At 46.0% G+C, this 18,762-nt stretch overlaps 1 protein-coding gene across 3 annotated transcripts in view; it reads left to right on the forward strand.

The window, feature by feature from the left end:
• The first annotated feature begins 11,117 nt into the window (after nt 1-11,117).
• The window catches only part of TLR8 (toll like receptor 8), a 33,093-nt gene continuing 25,448 nt past the window's right edge, over nt 11,118-18,762 (forward strand). For 2 of the 3 annotated variants that reach the window (XR_016036732.1, XM_055438706.2), the window contains exon 1: nt 11,118-11,240. The gene's annotated coding sequence lies outside the window, so the exon portion shown is untranslated. Of the gene's footprint in view, nt 11,241-15,071; nt 15,123-18,762 lie in introns of those variants that run through there. The other variant, XM_088833533.1, reaches the window with a different exon arrangement.

The raw sequence follows: 18,762 nt of genomic DNA on the forward strand, positions 1-18,762 counted from the left end.
TGGTAACCACCATTCTACTCCCTGAGTCTATGAGTTTGACTATTTAATTTTTATATTAAAAATTGAAATTAAAAAATTATTTTTTTAATTAGTCAAAAATTTTAATAGTCAAAAATTAACTGACTGTTTTCTTTTTAGAACTTATTTATTTTGTGGCTGTGCCGGCTCTTTGTTGCTGGGCTTTCTCTAGTTGTGATGTGAGCTTCTCTTCACAGTGGCTTCTCTTGTTATGGAGCACAGGCTCCTAGGCATGTGGGCTGCAGTAGTTATGGCATGGGTTTCATTGCCCTGCAGCATGTGGGATCTTAGTTCCTAGAACAGGGATCAAATCCACGTCCCCTGCATTGGTAGGCAGACACTCTCTCTCTCTTTTTTTAAAGTATAAAATATCTCTAATAACTTTATACTGTCATATATTTTTCCATAATATTTTTGAGATACTGGATTAGGCTGTGGTTGTGTTAGTCACTAAGTCATGTCCAACTCTTTGTGACCTGGTGGACTGTAGCCCACAAGTCTCCTCTGTCCATGGGATTTCCTAGGCAAGAATACAGGAGTGGGTTACCATCTCCTTCTCCAGGGGATCTTCCCAATCTGGGGATCAAACCCACATCACCTGCATTGCAGGTGAATTTTTTATTGCTGTGCCACCAGGGAAGCCCATATTGGGTTATATATATTATTTTAATGATTCTTACCTGTTTCTTTTTACATTTTAATTGTGGCTGCTAGAAAATTTAAATTACATACGTGACTCATTTTTGTTGGACATTGCAGCTCTATAAGCTGAAAAGCCAATGGATGTTTGCTGATTTTCATGGTGAGAAAGTGGCTTATTCTTGTTGGTATTTGACAGAAAACAGCAAAATTCTATAAAGCAATTATCCTTAAATTAAAAAATAAATTTTAAAAAGACCTTCCCCCCAGAAGTGAACCAGTTAATTTCTTTGTTGAAAAGGAAAAGACCGATTCTTATTGATTCAGAATGATACTCTGGAGGGAGTTTCCTCTTCTCCTTACACTTAAAACATTTTTTTCGCTGAAATATAGTTGATTTACAATGTTGTGCTAGTTTCAGGTACACAGCACTGCTATATATAAAATAGATAACCGACCGAGTCTTAATCCCTGGACCACCAGAGAAGTCCCAAGTTTGACTATTTTAGATTCTGCTTATAAAGACATCGGACAGTATTTGTTTTTCTCTCTTTGACTTATTTCATTTAGCATAATGTCCTTCACATCCATCCATGTTGTTCCAAACGGTAGAATTTCCTTTATTTTTATGGCTGATATCCGTCCATCAGTGGACACTTACCCTCCCTGCTGGGATAGCCTGTTTCTGTAGCTAAAGTAAATAAGGCTGCACTGAACACTGGGGTGCAGGCACCTTTTCAAATTAGTGTTTTCATTTTATTCAGATAAACACCCCAAAATGGAATTACTGAATCATATGGTGTAATTTTTTGAGGTACCTGCATAGTGTTTTCCATAGTGGTCGCCCCAATTTACATTCCCATCAACAGCGGTGCACAAGGGTTCCTTTTTCTCTGCATCCTCACCAGCATTTGCTATTTCTTTTTTTTTTTTTTGATGATAGCCATTCTAACTGGTGTGAGGGGATATCTCATTGTGGTTTTGGTTTGTATTTCCCTTTTCACGTACCTGTTGGCAATTTGTATGTTTTCTTTGGGAAGATGTCTGTTCAGATCCTCTGTCCATTTTCAAATTGATTGCTTGCTTTTTGCCATTGAGTTATATGAGTTTGTTATGTATTTTGAATACTAACCCCTAATCAGATACATGGTTTGCAAACACTTTCTCCTACTTTATAGATGGCCTTTTCATTTTGTTGATGTGTTTCTTTGCTGTGCAGAAGCTTTTTAGTTTGATGTAGTCCCACTTGCTGATTCTTGCTTCTGTGGTTTGTGCTTCTGGTATCATATCTAAAAAGACATTGTCAAGATCCGTGTTAAGGAGATGTTTCCTGTTTTCCTTGAGGAGTTTTATGATTTAAGGTCCTACATTTAAGTCTTTACTCCATGCAAACACACAGGTGTAAGGTGACCCTATTCCATCCATAATAAGGGTTACAACTGCAGAGAGTCTCAGGCTGGGGACAATACCAGGCTATCCCAGCAGGGAGGGTTTATTTATTGTGAGACAGTCCCAGCGATGCCTCAGTTTCCCCACTTCTTACAAGTGGTTCTTAACCTTGGCTGCCCTTGAAATTACATGAAAGTCACTCAATCGTGTCCGACTATTTGTGACCTCATGGACTATACAGTTCATGGAGTTCTCCAGGCCAGAATACTGGAGTGGGTAGCCGTTTCCTTCTCCAGGGGATCTTCCCAACCCAGGGATCGAACCCAGGTCTCCCACATTGCAGGCAGATTCTTTACCAGCTGAGCCACCAGGGAAGCCCCAAAATTACGTGAGGTTCTTTAAAAATCTCCACCCATGAAGATGCTGATTTAATTGGTCTGGGATAGACCTAAGCGTTTGGATTTAAAAGCTTGCAGGTGATTCCAATTTGCAGGCAACAGTGCGAACCATTGCTTTAGAATCTTTGCTCTACTGCAGTTAGTTCTGAGGCCTGAGCATGCGCAGTCACCTGAGGAGGCTTGTTAAACTTCAGTTGGCTGGGTCCCACTTCAGTTTCTGATTCAGTATGTCTCGAGTTGGAGCCTGAGAACTTGCGTCTCTAACAAGCTGGGCTGGGGGCTCCAAAGCTGCTAGGCTAAGAATCACACTTGGAGAAGCCCCGCTCTAATGCATGGTTCTCAAGCTTCATTGGCCCTGGAGCTCCTGAGTGTTTTGAGTCCTGATATTTGCATTTTAAATAAGAAACAGCTGATCCTATGCACGTGCTGTAGACAGACACCTTTGCTAAACCCTGCCCTGGATGCTAAGATGGCACTGGGAGGCAGAGTCATCTTTGAGAACGATATCTGTCTTCTTCCCTTTTCCTTCATTCCGATTCAAGTTGGCCTTAAGCTCTGTGCCCACTCCCTTGGGGGACTTGTGTGGGGTGAGTACGTTATTTGGATTTTGTTATTTATTTATTGGGCAGCACCGGGTCTTAGTTGTGGTGTTTAGGACCTGTAATCTCAGCTGGTGGGATCGAGTTCGAGCCGGTGCCACCTGCCTTGGGAGCCTGGAATCTTAAACCCTGGACCACCAGGGAAGTCCCTCCTCTTTTTTTTTTTTTTTTGAGCGAGAAGCCAAGAGGGAAGGGAATTGGAGGACTGAGAAGTCCTGTTGATTCCGAGAAAAGAGAGGACCTGCCAGCTTTGTGTGGAAAATGCTTAAGAAATGAATTGTGCATCCTCTCACATGCATCCCCCACCCCCAGGTGTTACTACATTAGACCCAGAAGCTGTGTACAATTCCTGGAAGGCAAGGCTCCTCCGGTCCCCTGAAGGTCTGAGTTGACCTTTGGGAGACCTCAGGTAGGATGAAAGCTCAGCGACAGAAACAAAATCAAACCGTAAAAAATGAAGCTGTCTTTCTGTACACCCCAGTTGGTAGACTGACATTCACAATGGGTACATTAGCTAGCCACTGTACTCTTGGAGCATTTTCTACCTGGCCGTCTTTCTTTTGTAATCTGGTTTTGTTTTGTTTTTTCAAAGTCTAACTCAGTAAGTGGATTGAGTATTGTTGTTCAGTCGCTCAGATGTCTGATTCTTTACGATCCCATGGACTGCAGCATGCCAGGCTTCCCCGTCCATCACTATCTCCTGGAGTGTCCGAGCTTTATTTCATTCAGTTTCTTTTTTAAGTGTATTCATTTGGCTGTACAGGATCTTAGTTCTTCATTGTAGCATGCGGGATCGCTTGGCTGCAGCACGTGGAATCTAGTTCCTTTGACCAGGGATCGAATCCAGTCCCCTGCATTGGGAGTGCGGAGTCTTAGCCAGTGGACCAGCAGGGAAATCCACATGCGATTTCTTCATTTATGAAATTGACCCTTCTCTAGCTCATTTTTTAGTTAAAAGTCTCTATCTGTTCCCAGATGGAGGGGCAAAAGCTTTTTGCTTCATGGTGTTTGTTTTTCTTGAATCTTTGAGACCCATAGGGCAAATTGTGCATAAACATTGTTTCATTTGGAAACTCCAGTTGCCTTAACTGAAATGGCCCCCACATGAGGAATAAGCCTTTTATACATGTGTAGACTTTATTACGGAGAAGGCAATGGCAAGCCACTCCAGTACTCTTGCCTAGAAAATCCCATGGATGGAGCAGCTGCAGTCCATGGGGTCGCTAAGGGTCGGACACGACTGAGCGACTTCACTTTCACTTTTTACTTTCACACATTGGAGAAGGAAATGGCAACCCACTCCAGTGTTCTTGCCTGGAGAATCCCAGGGATGGGGGAGCCTGGTGGGCTTCCGTCTATGGGGTCACACAGAGTCGGACACGACTGAAGTGACAGCATCATCAGCAGCAGACTTTATTAACCTTTGCAGCAGTGTAAAATTTTATACTCATTTTATCGCATACACATCACACAAAAAGGACCCCTCTGCCTAGTCCGAAGGAAATGGCAACCCACTCCAGTGTTCTTGCCTGGAGAATCCCAGGGACAGGGGAGCCTGGTGGGCTTCCGTCTGTGGGGTCACACAGAGTCGGACACGACTGAAGTGACTTAGCAGCAGCAGCAGCAGCCTAGTCCGAAGTCCAAAATACTGGGTGGGGAGCGCCACCTGGGGGCAGGATTGTTATTAGCTCCTTTGCCGTGGGCTGGATCTTCCAGAAGTTATTTCTGACCCTGGAGGACTACTGAACCTTTGAGGGGGTGGGGTGGGGTGGGGAGTGTGAAGTGCAGACCCAGAAAGGAAGAAACCAAAATGGTTTTCTACAACACTAGAAGCACCACGTTGAGAGAGGTGAAGATTGGAAAAAAGAGAATTAGAAGGCAAGAGGAAAGAAGACAAGTTGGGGTGAAGAGAGGGAAGAAGGAGTCCTGAGGATTGTGAGAAATCCATTGATGACCTGGAGTCTTCCCCTCCACACCCAGCCCGGGGCCTCAAACCTAAGAGTGTGTTCTCACGTGTTCAGTGTGCCCTCATCTGCATGAATTAAGCGGCTGTGCCCCGAGTCTTCTCACGTGTTCTCAGCCTCTAGCACTGACACGCGCCCCTCTGCCAGCTGCGCTCTCTCCCGGTAACCAACCTCACCTCCTGTGTCCATCACAGAGAAACTGGAGGCCCCCGGCATGCATTTCTTCAATTCTCCTCCCCTCAACATCGAAATATGTTTTACGTCACTGTCCTCCACACCAGCTCACAAAACCGAGATCCTTTCCCCAAAGAGCCCATCCTGTTTGCAAGGAGTGGTGGCCCCCGCTTAGGCGGCCCTTCTAGTTACCGCTCCAGCCGCCTCTGCTCCTGGTTCACTCCCTTTGGCCTGCTCGCTGTATCAGATACGCTTCATCATCCCTCTCGTCCGTCCTGCTGGCACTTCTCCTCACTTGAACATAGTTCTTCTAAAATGACCTTCCCTCCAACGGTGTGTATTGTGGCATTGTTTGTAATGTTAAAAAATCAGGACAACACTTCATTCTTTTTTATGGCAGAGTAATATTCCTCTGTGTGTATATACGCATATACATATGCATACAATGGAACATGTGTGTGTGTGTGTACACACCACATCTTCTTAAGCCAGTCACCTAATTGATGGGCACTTGGGTTACCTTCTTGTCTTGGCTATTTTACATAAACCACCTGAAGCTAAAGCAGTATTGTAAGTCATCAATACTTACAGCTCAGGGAAAAAAAAAAATGATTAGGACACCCAAGAGCCAATCAATAGGAGATTCATTAAATAAAATGTTATGTCCATACAGTGTATGCAGCATAGCCATTAAGAAAAAAAACCTGGAACTTCCCTGGTGGTCCAGTGGTTAGGACTCCATGCTTTCACTGCTGAGGGCATGGGTTCACTCACTGGTTGGGGAACTAAGATCCCACAAACCTCACAGCACAGCCAAAAAACAAAAACCCCAAAACCCAGCCCTTGGGTTCAGAGGTTTACTGTCTCATAGAGGAGGTAAAATGGACTTACCAAAATACAATGCAAGACAGAACATGACACGTTCTACAGAGCTTTTGGTTCATTGGGGCAAATTACTGGAGCTTTGCAAGCATGCTTCTGTCTCTAAAAGTGGAGATTTTACTTACCACCAAAGCACAGTGTGAAATGTACATGGCTGGAGCCTCAGGTGGGTGCCTAGGACGGAGGAGATTAAATGCCACCAGAGGCAGGAAGGGGCCTGGGAACTGAACACAGGGCACACATCTGCTGGGCGGGCCTGGCCACGTGGGTGCTGGCTGACATGAGCAGGCTGCTGACAGCTGTGTCCCAAACGCCTCTGGCTAGGAGGCACCCATCCCAGGAGGTGGGGGCCAGTGCAGAGCTCACCATGAAGCAGGAAGAAGGCTGCAGAGGCGGGCAGGGTGTTGGGCCTTTTCAAACAGTGAGGGGCAGTCATGTCAGCTGAGGAGGAGGACTGGGGTCCAAGGTTACGGAGAGGGAACATTGGGAAAGACTAGATCAAGATCGCAGAGAAATTTGCTTCTCAGCTCAGGGGTTCCAACTCCACCATGATGAGGATCATTGGTGTACTCCTTCTGGAAAGTTCCTCTGGCGTGCTGGGGTTGGTGCTGGAAGGTGATCATGTTTGTTGTCATCCCTCACTACTTGTTTAGCCCTTTAGAACCCAGCGTTTGATTCTACCGCATTGGAAGCTACTTTGTTGAGGGTCACCAACAATCTTCTCTTTGCCAAATTAGATGGCTTTTATAAGTCTCTGGGATCCTGTGCATGGTTAGAATATTGGATCGTGGTTAAGAGCACAATTCTGGAGCCAGAGGAACATGATTTTTTTTTTTTTTCTCACTGTGCTGGGTCTTCATTGCTTCGTGTGGGCTTTCTCTAGTTGTGACGAGCAGGGGCTTCTTATTGCAGTGGCTTCTCTTGTTGGGGAGTACAGGCTCTAGAACACCGGCTTCAGTAACTGTGGCTCATGGGCTTAGTCACTCCATGACATGTGGAATCTTACTGGAGCAGGGATTGAACCCGTAACACTTTACATTGGCAGGTGGATTCTTATGCACTGGACCACCAGGGAAGTCCAGAAGACGACACTTTTCTTAACCTCTTTGTGCTTCAGTTTCTTCATAGGAAAATTGGAAATTGTCACAGTCCCTCCATCACAGGGTTTCTGGGCAAGGTAAAGAAATTAATCAAGGAAAGATTCCAGGCCCATAGTAAGCCCTGCCTAAGTCAGCTGTGGCTGTGAAGCACATCCTTTCTTAGGAAGTTAACAAAGGGAGAAGTCGAAAGAACACAGGAGCAGAAGTGGAGCTGTGAGAGTTCTCTCCAGCACTGTTGCACTCTTGACCTTTGGCTTCAGTTTCCTCATTCATGAAATAAGGGTCCCTTCCAGCCGTAGGGTGCTGTGGGTTTTTCTGATGTCTTGGCCAATTATATGGGGGCACTGACTTTAGGAAAGACAGGAAGAGGTTTCAGCTGATGGAAAGATTGAGACTGTCAGGTAATTGGGCTGCATGCAACCCGTGCCTGACTCAAGAAGGGAATTTGCCGAGAAAAGCAGAGACCTTCCCTTGTCCCTATTCTTTGGTCAGTCAGATGTGCTGTTGAAGGGAGATGGTCCCATTCAGCGTGGTGCAATGAGTTGCATTTAGCTGGGCCACCATGTATACTTGCATTGGTTGTCCACTGCTCAAGGGTAGTTGGCCATATGGCCAAGCAAGCCTGGAATCCAGCCCTCCCTCCTCTTATCCAGCTCTGTGCCCTGATGTAGGCTACATCAGCCCACAGGAAGCATGCTCTCAGCAAACTTTGGTAACTGTGGCACACGGGGCTTAGTTGCTCCATGACACGTGGAATCTTCCTGGACCAGGGATCAAACCCATAACCCCTACGTTAGCAGATGGCTTCTTGTGCTATCATTTTCTAATTGGCACTGAGGAGTTAATAATTTTCTAATTGGCACTGAGGCGTTATCTAGACTAGTTTTAAGCTTTCATTTAAAACGAGAAATGATAGCACAGCTGGAGAACTTCTGTGGTGGGGATGCGCATAGTGGAGGCAGTGTAAATCAGGGTGAATGCTGAGACTGAGCACTCAGGAAGAGTGGGTTATGGGGCTCAGGATTTAGGGAGTCAGAGGAGGAGGTCCAGGAGACTGACAATACCTGCTTCCTGTGGCCTGTGTCACCTGTGTCCCCTCTGGTCAGGAAGGGCAGCTTCCTGTCCCCTCAGGAGCTCTGCACTGCAGTTTAAAACCAGGACGGGCTCATGTCACATCTGATCGTTGTAGAGGAGTCCTCTTGTATATTTCTTCATCTGAATCCTTTGCTTGAGAAATATTTCTTTTAGGGAAAACCTTCCACTTTAACATTTTTTTAAATGTTTCACATTGATTTTTGTTTTTTTCCAGACAAACAACTCATTCCCAGCACATGGTGGTGTCCTAGGTCTTGGGCCGTGTCCAGGGCTCCATGGGGTAGTTCCACACAAGGGACTCCACTGCATCCTTGACGGGGAGAAGGCATCCACGGCCCTGTGAGTGTGCTGATGCTCATGGACGCCAGAGGGAAGGGTCATGGCCAGACCTGTAGTGGTCCTCTGGGCCTACTTCAGGCAGCAGTCCAGAGGTGAGTACAGTCCATGACAGTGAGAGAAGTAATAATCTGCTTTACTTGTGGAGTGCATGCTCTGTGCTGGGGACTGTTCTAGGGTTCCGTAAGCATGCTTTAATCCCCACAGCCCCTGTTCAAGAAGGATACTGTTATTCTTCTCCCCATTTGACAGATGAGAACACTGAGGCTCAGAGAGGCTCATGTGCCCTGGAGGGGGGTTTGTGCGTCTGGAATATGTTGGCTGCCTGGTGGGAGCACTTGATCGCCTCCATTGCCAAATAAAGATCTGAGTCTGCGTGGATGGCGAGGCGAAGAGCAAGGGAAGAGCTGCCTGAAGCTCTGGGCTCTCCCAGGGCGGGGAGAGCAGACCTGGCCCCTGAAAGCCGGTTTCTGGGCTTGGGCAGAGGGCTGGATCCTTAAGGCCACTTTCCACGTGGGATCAACTTCTGGCTCATGGTGACTGTTTTGATCTGGTGTTGATTCCATTTTCATGCTCATCTTTTTTGGTTACTGGCTGTGTGGAAAAACCTGTGATGGCTCATTTGATTTGAATAAGTAGCTCATTTTTTTGATCTGCCTGGCACGGGCACTGAACTGTTGGCAAGTATAACATGAGTGTGCGCCATGCTTTGTGTGATCCCAGCTGCCTGGTGGGTGATTGCTGTAGCCTGGGGCCAGGCCACGTGTGTCTGGCTTTTTCTCGAAAGGCTGAGCACGCTCCACTGCTCTACTACTGGCGGTCACGCTGACTTACTTTCTTCAACTTTCTTTCTAAGCAAATATTTTAAGGGAAACCAAGAGACTGGGTGGGGCTTCCCTGGTGGCTCAGTGGTAAAGAACCCGCCTGCCAATGCAGGAGACATGGGTTCGATCCCTGAGTCAGGAAGGTCCTCTGGAGGAGGAAATGGCAACCCACTTCAGTATTCTTGCCTGGGAAATTCCATGGACAGAGGAACTTGGTGGGCATACAGTCCAGGGGATTGCAAAGAGCTGGACATGACTGAGCACACACACACGTGCAAGAGAACTGGGTGGTGGCCAGATGGGGCCTTCATGTTGATTATAACCCAGGGTTTTGGCGAGTCCATGAAGCTACGGGCCATGTTCTCTGATATCATAAGAATAGCTATGATATCTTTCTCACACCATGTGTCAGGCCATGAATCACCTGAGAGACCGATGGAGGGCAGTTCAGGAGTTGCCGCCAAGCCTGCATCTTCTGAAAGGCATGCCTTTGTAATGAGGTTGTCATCTGGAGGTCATGCATGAGAGGCAGACCGTGGGCCTGAGGGAAAATAATAACGGTAATGTGTGTGTGTGTGTGTGTGTGTGTGTGTGTGTGTGTGAAAATGTAACCCCTTACCCACTCTGCCCCCGCCAAGTGGCTCCCTCCAATTCAAAGAGAGTCAGGGAAATGTGAACCACATTATATCCCTTTCGAGACTATTCTTTTGGCCAGGGGTCAGCAGATATTTTCTGTAAAGTAAATATTTTAGGCTTTGCAGGACAATAGGCCAATTGAAGGCGTTATGTAGGTTCTTTAAAAAAAGAGATAAGAATTTTATAAATATTAGTCAAATGCAGAGTTTTTTTATAAGTCTATTAATAAGAATGAATTCTCTGGAATTCTTTTGCCTCGTGGGAGTTTACAGATAGTGTTCTTTCTCAACTGATCGATGGCAAAGGTTCAACTGTGAAAATCGTTCTCTACTCCCTGCCCAGGTTTGGCCCACATGCTGGAGTTTGCTGACTCCTGCTCTTGGTAAACCTTCTAGAGCCTTCTCTCTGAGCACTTAAGAAGCAATCCACTTATCAGCAGATCAGGAAGTAAAATTTTCCTGCCTCATGCTGCTGCTCATCCCTTCAGTCATTCACCAAAGGTGTATTGAGCTTACACTACATGCCAGGGACTGGCTGGGGTGCAGGGACACCCAGGAGGAAGATGGGGGAGGGACCCATGCCCACCTCACTAAGAGCTGTCCACGAGATGGGCAGAACAAAGATGAAGCCATGCAAATGTTATTTAACTGCATCCCTGAATTTCACGAGCAAAATGAGTGTGTACAACCTACATTTGTGGTAAAGTTGGAAAAAAACATCCGAAAATTTTTTAAGGAAAAATTTCCACATTTCTTCCTCCTTTCCCCCTCATCCTGCTCCCCAGAGCTCACTGCTCTTAACATTTCGCTGGGGATCCTTGCAGCAACCGCCCACCCACCCACCCAGACAAACAAATGAACCCAAACTCACAAAAATACGCCAGGTCAATCTGGCTTGAGTTATATTTAGATCACTTTATAAATGCCTTTTATCCACCCCCTCCACTTCAGTTTTGAAATTGTACAGCCTAGTCAATAAATGATTTGGCAACAGTTAAGAAATCACGAGTTCCCTTCTTCCCATATAAGCTTTTGCAAACCGTAGGCGAAGTTCTGCTGCTGGTAAAGCGGCCAGTTTTAGGAAGTTGGTTAGTTTCTCTGTGCGCATACCCCCAACAGCACAGAGGTTGCCACTCGGCAGCACTGCAGGTTCTAGAATGAGCAGTTAGGACACCACCAGAGGCACGGTAAGCCCCTTCTATTCTTTTAACAAAGCTTTCTAACAAAATAGAGGATTTCTGGCCATGAAACAGGGTTTGCTGGCAAATAACTGTGACCAAAGAAGTGGTGAACGGGCATATTAGCATGAGAAGGCGAAGTCTTGGGGCAGCTCTAAGTGCAGGTGGAGTGGTCCGGTGTGCAGGAAGTGTCAGAAACCCAATGCCATGGGATCCGCGTTTTCAAGAGGAAAAGAAGCAAACTCCAAGTTAGGAATTGATCCGGTCCTGCCAGAAATAGTATTCTCATCTAGAACCAAAAGGCTGGAGGGGAGGTGTTTGTTCTTTGCTATTTCTACAGAAAAGGACAAGCTCTCTTTGTTCACTCAGGTTGCTTGCTGGTGCCTAGGCAAAACCCGAACTTCATCTCCTCCCAGGAGCTTCAGGTGCATTCAGTATTTCTACGTTTTCTTGTTCAGGGTGTTTAAGTGAAGATGTTGCTGTTGCTATAATTATCTTCTGTAGTGTTTAGACATAGAAGGTGGTAAGTTTTTGTTACTGTCAAGAACTGTCAGGTTGAAAAACAACGACTTTTTAAAAATCGTGTATTTTCTCAAAAATTGAACGTGATTTAAGCACCATTGCAAAGACTGATTTCCAGAGAATCTCATCTAATGTTTAGTATATTTTTTCCATGATCATTTAGTGCCTATTAAAGTTCTTGGAGTTATTTTTTTTAACCACTATTTAACATATGTAAGTTCTTGAAGTTCCTTTTTTTTATATCCCGTGACTGCCCATTATAGATCTTGAAAGTAAATTAAGTCTGCCCTGAAATTCTCTGAAGCTTTGCAGAATGACTGCAAAGGTTCAGAAGGAATTAGGCCAGCAGGGCCAATGATATATAGGGAATTGCATTTAAACTTATCCCATTTCGACTTGATATTTGCAAACTGTTGTGATAGCCAATATAATGGCATTGTAAGAAAATGTTACTAGAATAAAATCGAACTCAACTTGGAAAAATGCCCCGCCTCCCTGTCATTGGTGGTGGGTGGAAGGCAAGGACCTCGCTGACTCCTGGTCTCAAGAGTAGAGGTTCTTAGACTTGACTATGTGTCAGAACCACAGAGTGAACTTTAAAAAAATCCCCCTGTCGAGACTGAACCATAGACTAATAGAATCCGCATCTCTGGAGTGGGCCTGGGCATTGGTAGCTTTTCAACTTCCTGAGTATCTTCGCGTGCAGCCAGAGTCAAGGACCACCGCCTTAGGGAAGCATCTGAACATCCTGTTTGGTCTTTTCTGCATGGAGCACAGACTTTTGGGAGTGGGGCTGACAAAGCCTCCAGGAAGACCCGAAGCTTATTCATTAGCCTCTCAGCTTGATTCCACAAAGCAAAATAAAAGTTCCACGTATACCTTATCCAAAAAGCTGAGGCTGTGGATCAGGGCAGGGACACTTGATGTTGTCCACTCTTCTTTCTTCTCATTCTTTCATGTAATAATCCTAAAAAGCGCACAGGAGTTGATGAGAGAGAAGTCAGTCCTGTGGAAACCCAGACTGACAGAGTATCAGGGTATGTCTGACATGGGAGGGTGTCACGACCCAGGGTCAGCCTTGGAAACTCAGTTGGATATTATTTGTAAATGCGTCTCAGCGTCACCTCTGGGGTGTATCGAGGGGGATGTCATTCCAGTGAAATATCATTTGAGTTCAGCAGACCTATTGAACAGTGCTGAGGGATTTGTTGCTTTTTAAATTATTACTCCCAGTTTATAACTCTTCAGGGCTATAGAGGCAGTACATGGAAATGCATAAACCATGGTTCTGGGTCAACGTTACCTCATACAGACTGGGTTGGCTTTTCAGATGATTGTTAGTAGCCACTCATGGGCTAATATGTCTAGAATCAGTAGATTTCCAGTTGTTCTATGGAATTACATATCTATGGTATCAGTGGAAAGGCAACGTGGGTAATACCCCCAGCCATTTAAGTCCAGAAGGTTCCATGTATGGCTGTGGTATTTCTGCTGATAACTGAAACCAGATCATCACTTGGTACCAACTTGTTACCTTCGTGGGTACCTCTAGACTCAGTTTCCACTCTGCCACCTACCATCTGATTGACCTTGGGTAAATGAGCCTCTGAGTCTCAGGCTCTATGTCTGTAAAATGAGGGCTTATGACAGCACCCACCTCACTGATTTTTATGAAGATCAGACAAGAAAATACATGATTTGTGCTCCCAGTGTTTGCTTCATGATAAAGCATTCAACAAATGTGTGCTACCATATTTGCTAGATTTCAAATAGCATAATTTTTCATATTTTTATGTGTATGAAATCAGGCTCCACCTCTTCATTGTTATGTGCATTTAATGTGGTAGTAGTTTCTTTGGTCTTCCAAAGGTGTTGGTGAATCCATCAGATGTGGACTGGATCAAGTCGAGTAGCTAGTATTCACTGTAAATTTCATGTCGGGTGACAAATTCTCTCTGCCACTGCTCTATCAATTTACTTTCATAACATATCAGTGGTCAACATAGTCAGCTATGAAGACATCAGAACCCATGCAAAATTAGAAAATGTTTCCAGTTTGGCAAGCATTTAGTTCCGGTGGAATCCTGCATCATGGCCAAACAGCTCAGTGATTCAGTTGGGCGCATTCATCATCTTTTACAATCCATAGGTTCCTTTGACACTTTCGTGTCAGAGGGCATCAGCAGGATCCATTCTGAGAAAGCAGTGCAGCTGGGGAGATGGCATGAGGCAGATCACATCTTAGCAAAGAGGCTTTCAGAGAGAGAGGTGAAGTCGTCCTACTCTTTGTGACCCCATGGACTGTAGCCCGCCAGGCTCCTCTATCCATGGGATTCTCCAGGCAAGAATACTGAGTGGGTTGCCATTTCCTTCTCCAGGGGATCTTCCCGACCCAGGGATCGAACCCAGGTCTCCCACATTGCAGGCCGATTGTTTTTTACCATCTGAGAGATTATTGAGCACACATACAAGATAGGACCTGCATTCAGAATATAAACCATCAGCCACCGTCCTGGTGACCAGAAGACCTGATTCTACCAATTCCTATGTTTGTGATTTTCTTTCTTTTTTTTTTTTTTTTTGCCTGTGTGCATCTCTCTTTGATGCTGGGTAAATGCCAGGTGACTGGTACTGACTGTTACTTCATCCTCAAGCGTGGAGCCCCAAACAGCTGATGAGAAGTTTCAGTTGCAAGGACAGGCCTTCCAAATGATGGGTCCCAGTCTAGGATGGGAGCAAACTTCCGGGCTGGGTGCACCTGTGATCACAGGTCTCTTTTGTGGTGCAGGGTCAGGGCTAGGGTGAGGGGAGTGAGGCCCTAGCTTTGGGTGCAGAGTTGCAGGCAGGTAGGGTCCCCAACATCTTGGCAGTCACTTTTTAAAAGTCATAGTGAGGAACTCTGGCCCACAGGCTGAGGGCCTATTTTGGTAAAGTGAGTTTTCTTGGAACCAGAACCGGGATTGGGGGAAGGCAGGGGACTTACTGCATGGCACATACAGGGTCCGATTCTGTCATTATTTCATACTGATATATGGTCCATCGGGAACTTTCATTTTTTCTGTAAACTATTTCCATCTTGATGACTACCTTTTTGGGCATCCTCTTAATTTTTGCTACTGTGGCCCTGCTACTGTGCCTTTCCATTTTCCCAATGAGGTGCTTCAGTCTCCTACTTGGAGGGTGGAGTTGGGCATTTATGAACCAGGTGGATGTCAGGGGCCCCAGGGCCAGAGGAGGGAAGAGAATGCGGATCTGCGCTCCAGGGACCCACAGGGCTTTAACCCTCCTGTTTGCTTTGTGACAGTTCGCCCCTGCCTTCACTTGGTGCCTGAATTCCTGAACCCAAGGCTCTGGATTCAACCTTTCAAGGTAGTAAGTCTCAGGGAGGGACTCAGGAGGGGTCTAACTTCTCATGCAGACTTGCAGCCCGTCCTTTGTGCAACCCCACCTGGCACTCCAGTGGTGACTCCAGTGTGACTGCTGCCTGCAGCTCCTGAGTCTTTTGTGGGCTTGTCTGCTATGAATTCTTTTGCTTTTTTTAAACTAGTAATATTATTTTTTAGTTTATTTATTTTAATTGGAGGCTAATTACTTTACATTATTGTACTGGTTTTGCCATACATTGACATGAGTCCACCCTGGGTGTACATGTGTTCCCCATCTTGAACCCCCCTCCCACCTCCCTCCCCATCCCATCCCTCTGGTTCATCCCAGTACACCAGCCCCGAGCACCCTGTATCATGCATCAAACCTGGACTGGCACCAACTGGTAAAGCGTCCGCCTGCAATGTGGGAGACCCGGGTTCAATCCCTGAGTCAAGAAGATCCCCTGGAGAAGGAAATGGCACCCCACTCTAGTACTCTTGCCTGGAAACTCCCATGGACGGAGAAGCCTGGGAGGCTGCAGTCTATGGGGTCGCAAAGAGTCGGACATGACTGAACGACTTCACTTTCACTTTCCTGCTATGAATTGACCTCATTCTGGTCAGCTTTAGCCCTTCTCCGCTCTGCTGTGCCACCTACCACTCAATCATCTGCTTTCTGTCTTCCTCAAGTTCATACACCGTCCATGTCTGCTGTGGTTTCTTCTTAATGCCCTTTCTCACCTTGTAGAATCCTAACCCTTTGCTCTCTCGCTTTAATGGTACCTTCAGCTGTTAGCCTCAAACAACAGAAGTGTCTCTCTCTGTCTCTGTCTCTCCCTCTCCCTCTCAGCTTTATTTGCCTAGTTTTACTTTCTATCCTATTTGCATCATTGACCCTTTCCCTTCCATTTTCAGAGTTGCTATTTCTCTCTTTTTTTTTTCTTCTTCCGCATAGTTGCCATTTCTCTATCTTCAGAGTTGCCATTTTTCTTCTGCCAGGCTGATTGGTTTTTTTTTTCATTATTTATTATTCATTTATTCACTAAGGGAGTAAATTCTCTGGAGTACCCTTCTTAGTTCTCTGGAATCTGGTTCCCTTTGAGGTCCTTTTGCAGCCAAGACTTTTGGAAGCCAGAGGCAAGGGTGTGACTAAGAGGAAGAACTTGGCTACCGAGGTGGGGCTTTTGCTGCCCAGGGCTTTAGGCTCTGCCCTCTCACCTCAGAGGCCAGTGGATGTTGTGAGCTAGGGTTCACTCTGATGAGCATTTGCAGTCCGTTTTGCCTCTCTGGAGATGGAAATGGCAACTCACTCCAGTACTCTTGCCTGGAAAATCCCATGGACTCAGAAGCCTGGTAGGCTACAGTCCATGGGATCGCAAAGAGTCGGACACGACTGAGCCACTTCACTTGCCTCCCTGAGGCCCTGAGGTAGGTGGAGGGGCTTGAACTATCAGGCTTCCTCTTTAAGATCTTTGCTAGTTGCCTGCTTCCCACCTCCTACTCTTCCCATCCATGTACTTCTCTTCAAATTGAAGTTATTTGGAATTTGTTAAATCCTGTTTTTACCTCAGGACACTCTTTTGGGGGGCTGGAGTTAGGAACCTTAAGCTCTTCACTTAGAAATCCTCTCTGCAATATTCTGCTCATTTCCATGGCCTAGCCCCTAAGTTGCCTCAGATTCTCTGGGAGGCCATGGTGGTGCTGTTCAGTCACTCAGTTGTGTCCGAGTCTTTGTGACCCTGTGGACTGCAGCAGGCCAGGCTTCCCTGTCCTTTACCATCTCCTGGAGTTTGCTCAAACTCACGTCCTTTGAGTTGGTGACGCCATCCAAACATCTCTTCCTCTGTTGTCCCCTTCTTCTCTTGCCGTCAGTCTTTCCCAGCATCAGGGTCTTTTCCAGTGAGTCGGCTCTTTGCATCAGGTGGCCAAAGTAGTGAAGCGTCAATGTTCATCCTCAAGTGTCAAAGGGCTCTTCTTGTGGTCTCCAGCGCCACCTAGAGGCTTTTCTCATCAATTGCTCAGTGTTGTGTGATAATTGAGTTTGGAATCAGATTTTGAGGAGTTAACTTGAGGCTAGGGAGTCTGCACAGCACCGTCCTGTCCTGGGGACACCCCCACCCCACCCCCACCTCACCCCCACCCAAGTACCTACATAGAAATGTGTCACCTACTAACAGTACTCTGTACTGCATGAAGGGAAGAGTCTGCAACCAGCTTGCCTTGCCACCTGTTCCCCAGGAGACTTTTTAAAAATATATTTAAAAAAATATTTATTAATCTGTTAACAGGAAGCTACATGCACTACCTCAGCCAGGTGATCAAGCTCTGCACCAACAGTAAAAGTCATGTACGTGCCATTGCTGAGCTGTGACTCGAGTGGCCTTTGACCTCTGTGATTGCCCTCCCCCAAACCCATTACTCCAGTCTAATCCTGACAAAGACATCAGACACATCCCAAATGAGGGACAGTCTACATGACCATCACCTTCCCCATCATTTTCTCCCTAGTACTTTCCGCCATCTAATATACCGCTCCAAATGGGCAGCTATTTTCATCTGTTTTGTTCATTGCTATATTTCCCCCAATAAAGTATATGCTTAGTAAATATTTTTGAATGAATAAATGAATGTACGTCAAGGCTGTATATTGTCACCCTGCTTATTTAACTTATATGCAGAGTACATCATGAGGAACGCTAGGCTGGAAGAAGCACAAGCTGGAATCAAGATTGCTGGGAGAAATATCAGTAACCTCAGATATGCAGATGACACCACCCTTATGGCAGAAAGTGAAGAGGAACTAAGGAGTCTCTTGATGAAAGTGAAAGAGGAGAGTGAAAAGGTTGGATTGAAGCTCAGCATTCAGAAAACAAAGATCATGGCATCTGGTCCCATCACTTCATGGCAAATAGATGGGGAAACAGTGGAAACAGTGTCAGACTTAATTTTGGGGGGCTCCAAAATCACTGTGGATGCTGATTGCAGCCATGAAATTAAAAGACGCTTACTCCTTGGAAGGAAAGTTATGACCAACTTAGACAGCATATTAAAAAGCAGAGACATTACTTTGTCAACCAAGGTCTGTCTAGTCAAGGCTATGGTTTTTCCCGTGGTCATGTATGGATGTGAGAGTTGGACTGTGAAGAAAGCTGATCGCCGAAGAATTGATGTTTTTAAACTGCAGTGATGGAGAAGACTCTTGAGAGTCCCTTGGACTGCAAGGAGATCCAACCAGTCCATTCTAGAGGAGATCAATCCTGGGTGTTCATTGGAAGGACTTATGCTAAGGCTGAAACCCCAATACTTTGGCCACCTCATGCGACGAGTTGACTCACTGGAAAAGACTTTGATGCTGGGAGGGATTGGGGGCGGGAGGAGAAGGGGACGACCGAGAATGAGATGGCTGGATGGCATCACCAACTCGATGGACATGGGTTTGAGTGAACTCCGGGAGTTGGTGACGGACAGGGAGGCCTGGCGTGCTGTGATTCATGGGGTCGCAAAGAGTCGGACACAGCTGAGTGACTGAACTGAACTGAACAGGCAACTGAAAATGCCTGCAAGTTCTGTTCCACTTTAACTTTCATCTCATAAGGAGCTGGCTTTTCTTTGGCTCTTATGAATGGGCAATAATTATTGATCCT

This window comes from Moschus berezovskii, chromosome X (genome assembly GCF_049115385.1).
Source record: "Moschus berezovskii isolate FMDL1 chromosome X, NW_MosBer_1.0, whole genome shotgun sequence".
Classification (NCBI taxonomy): Eukaryota; Metazoa; Chordata; class Mammalia; order Artiodactyla; family Moschidae; genus Moschus; species Moschus berezovskii.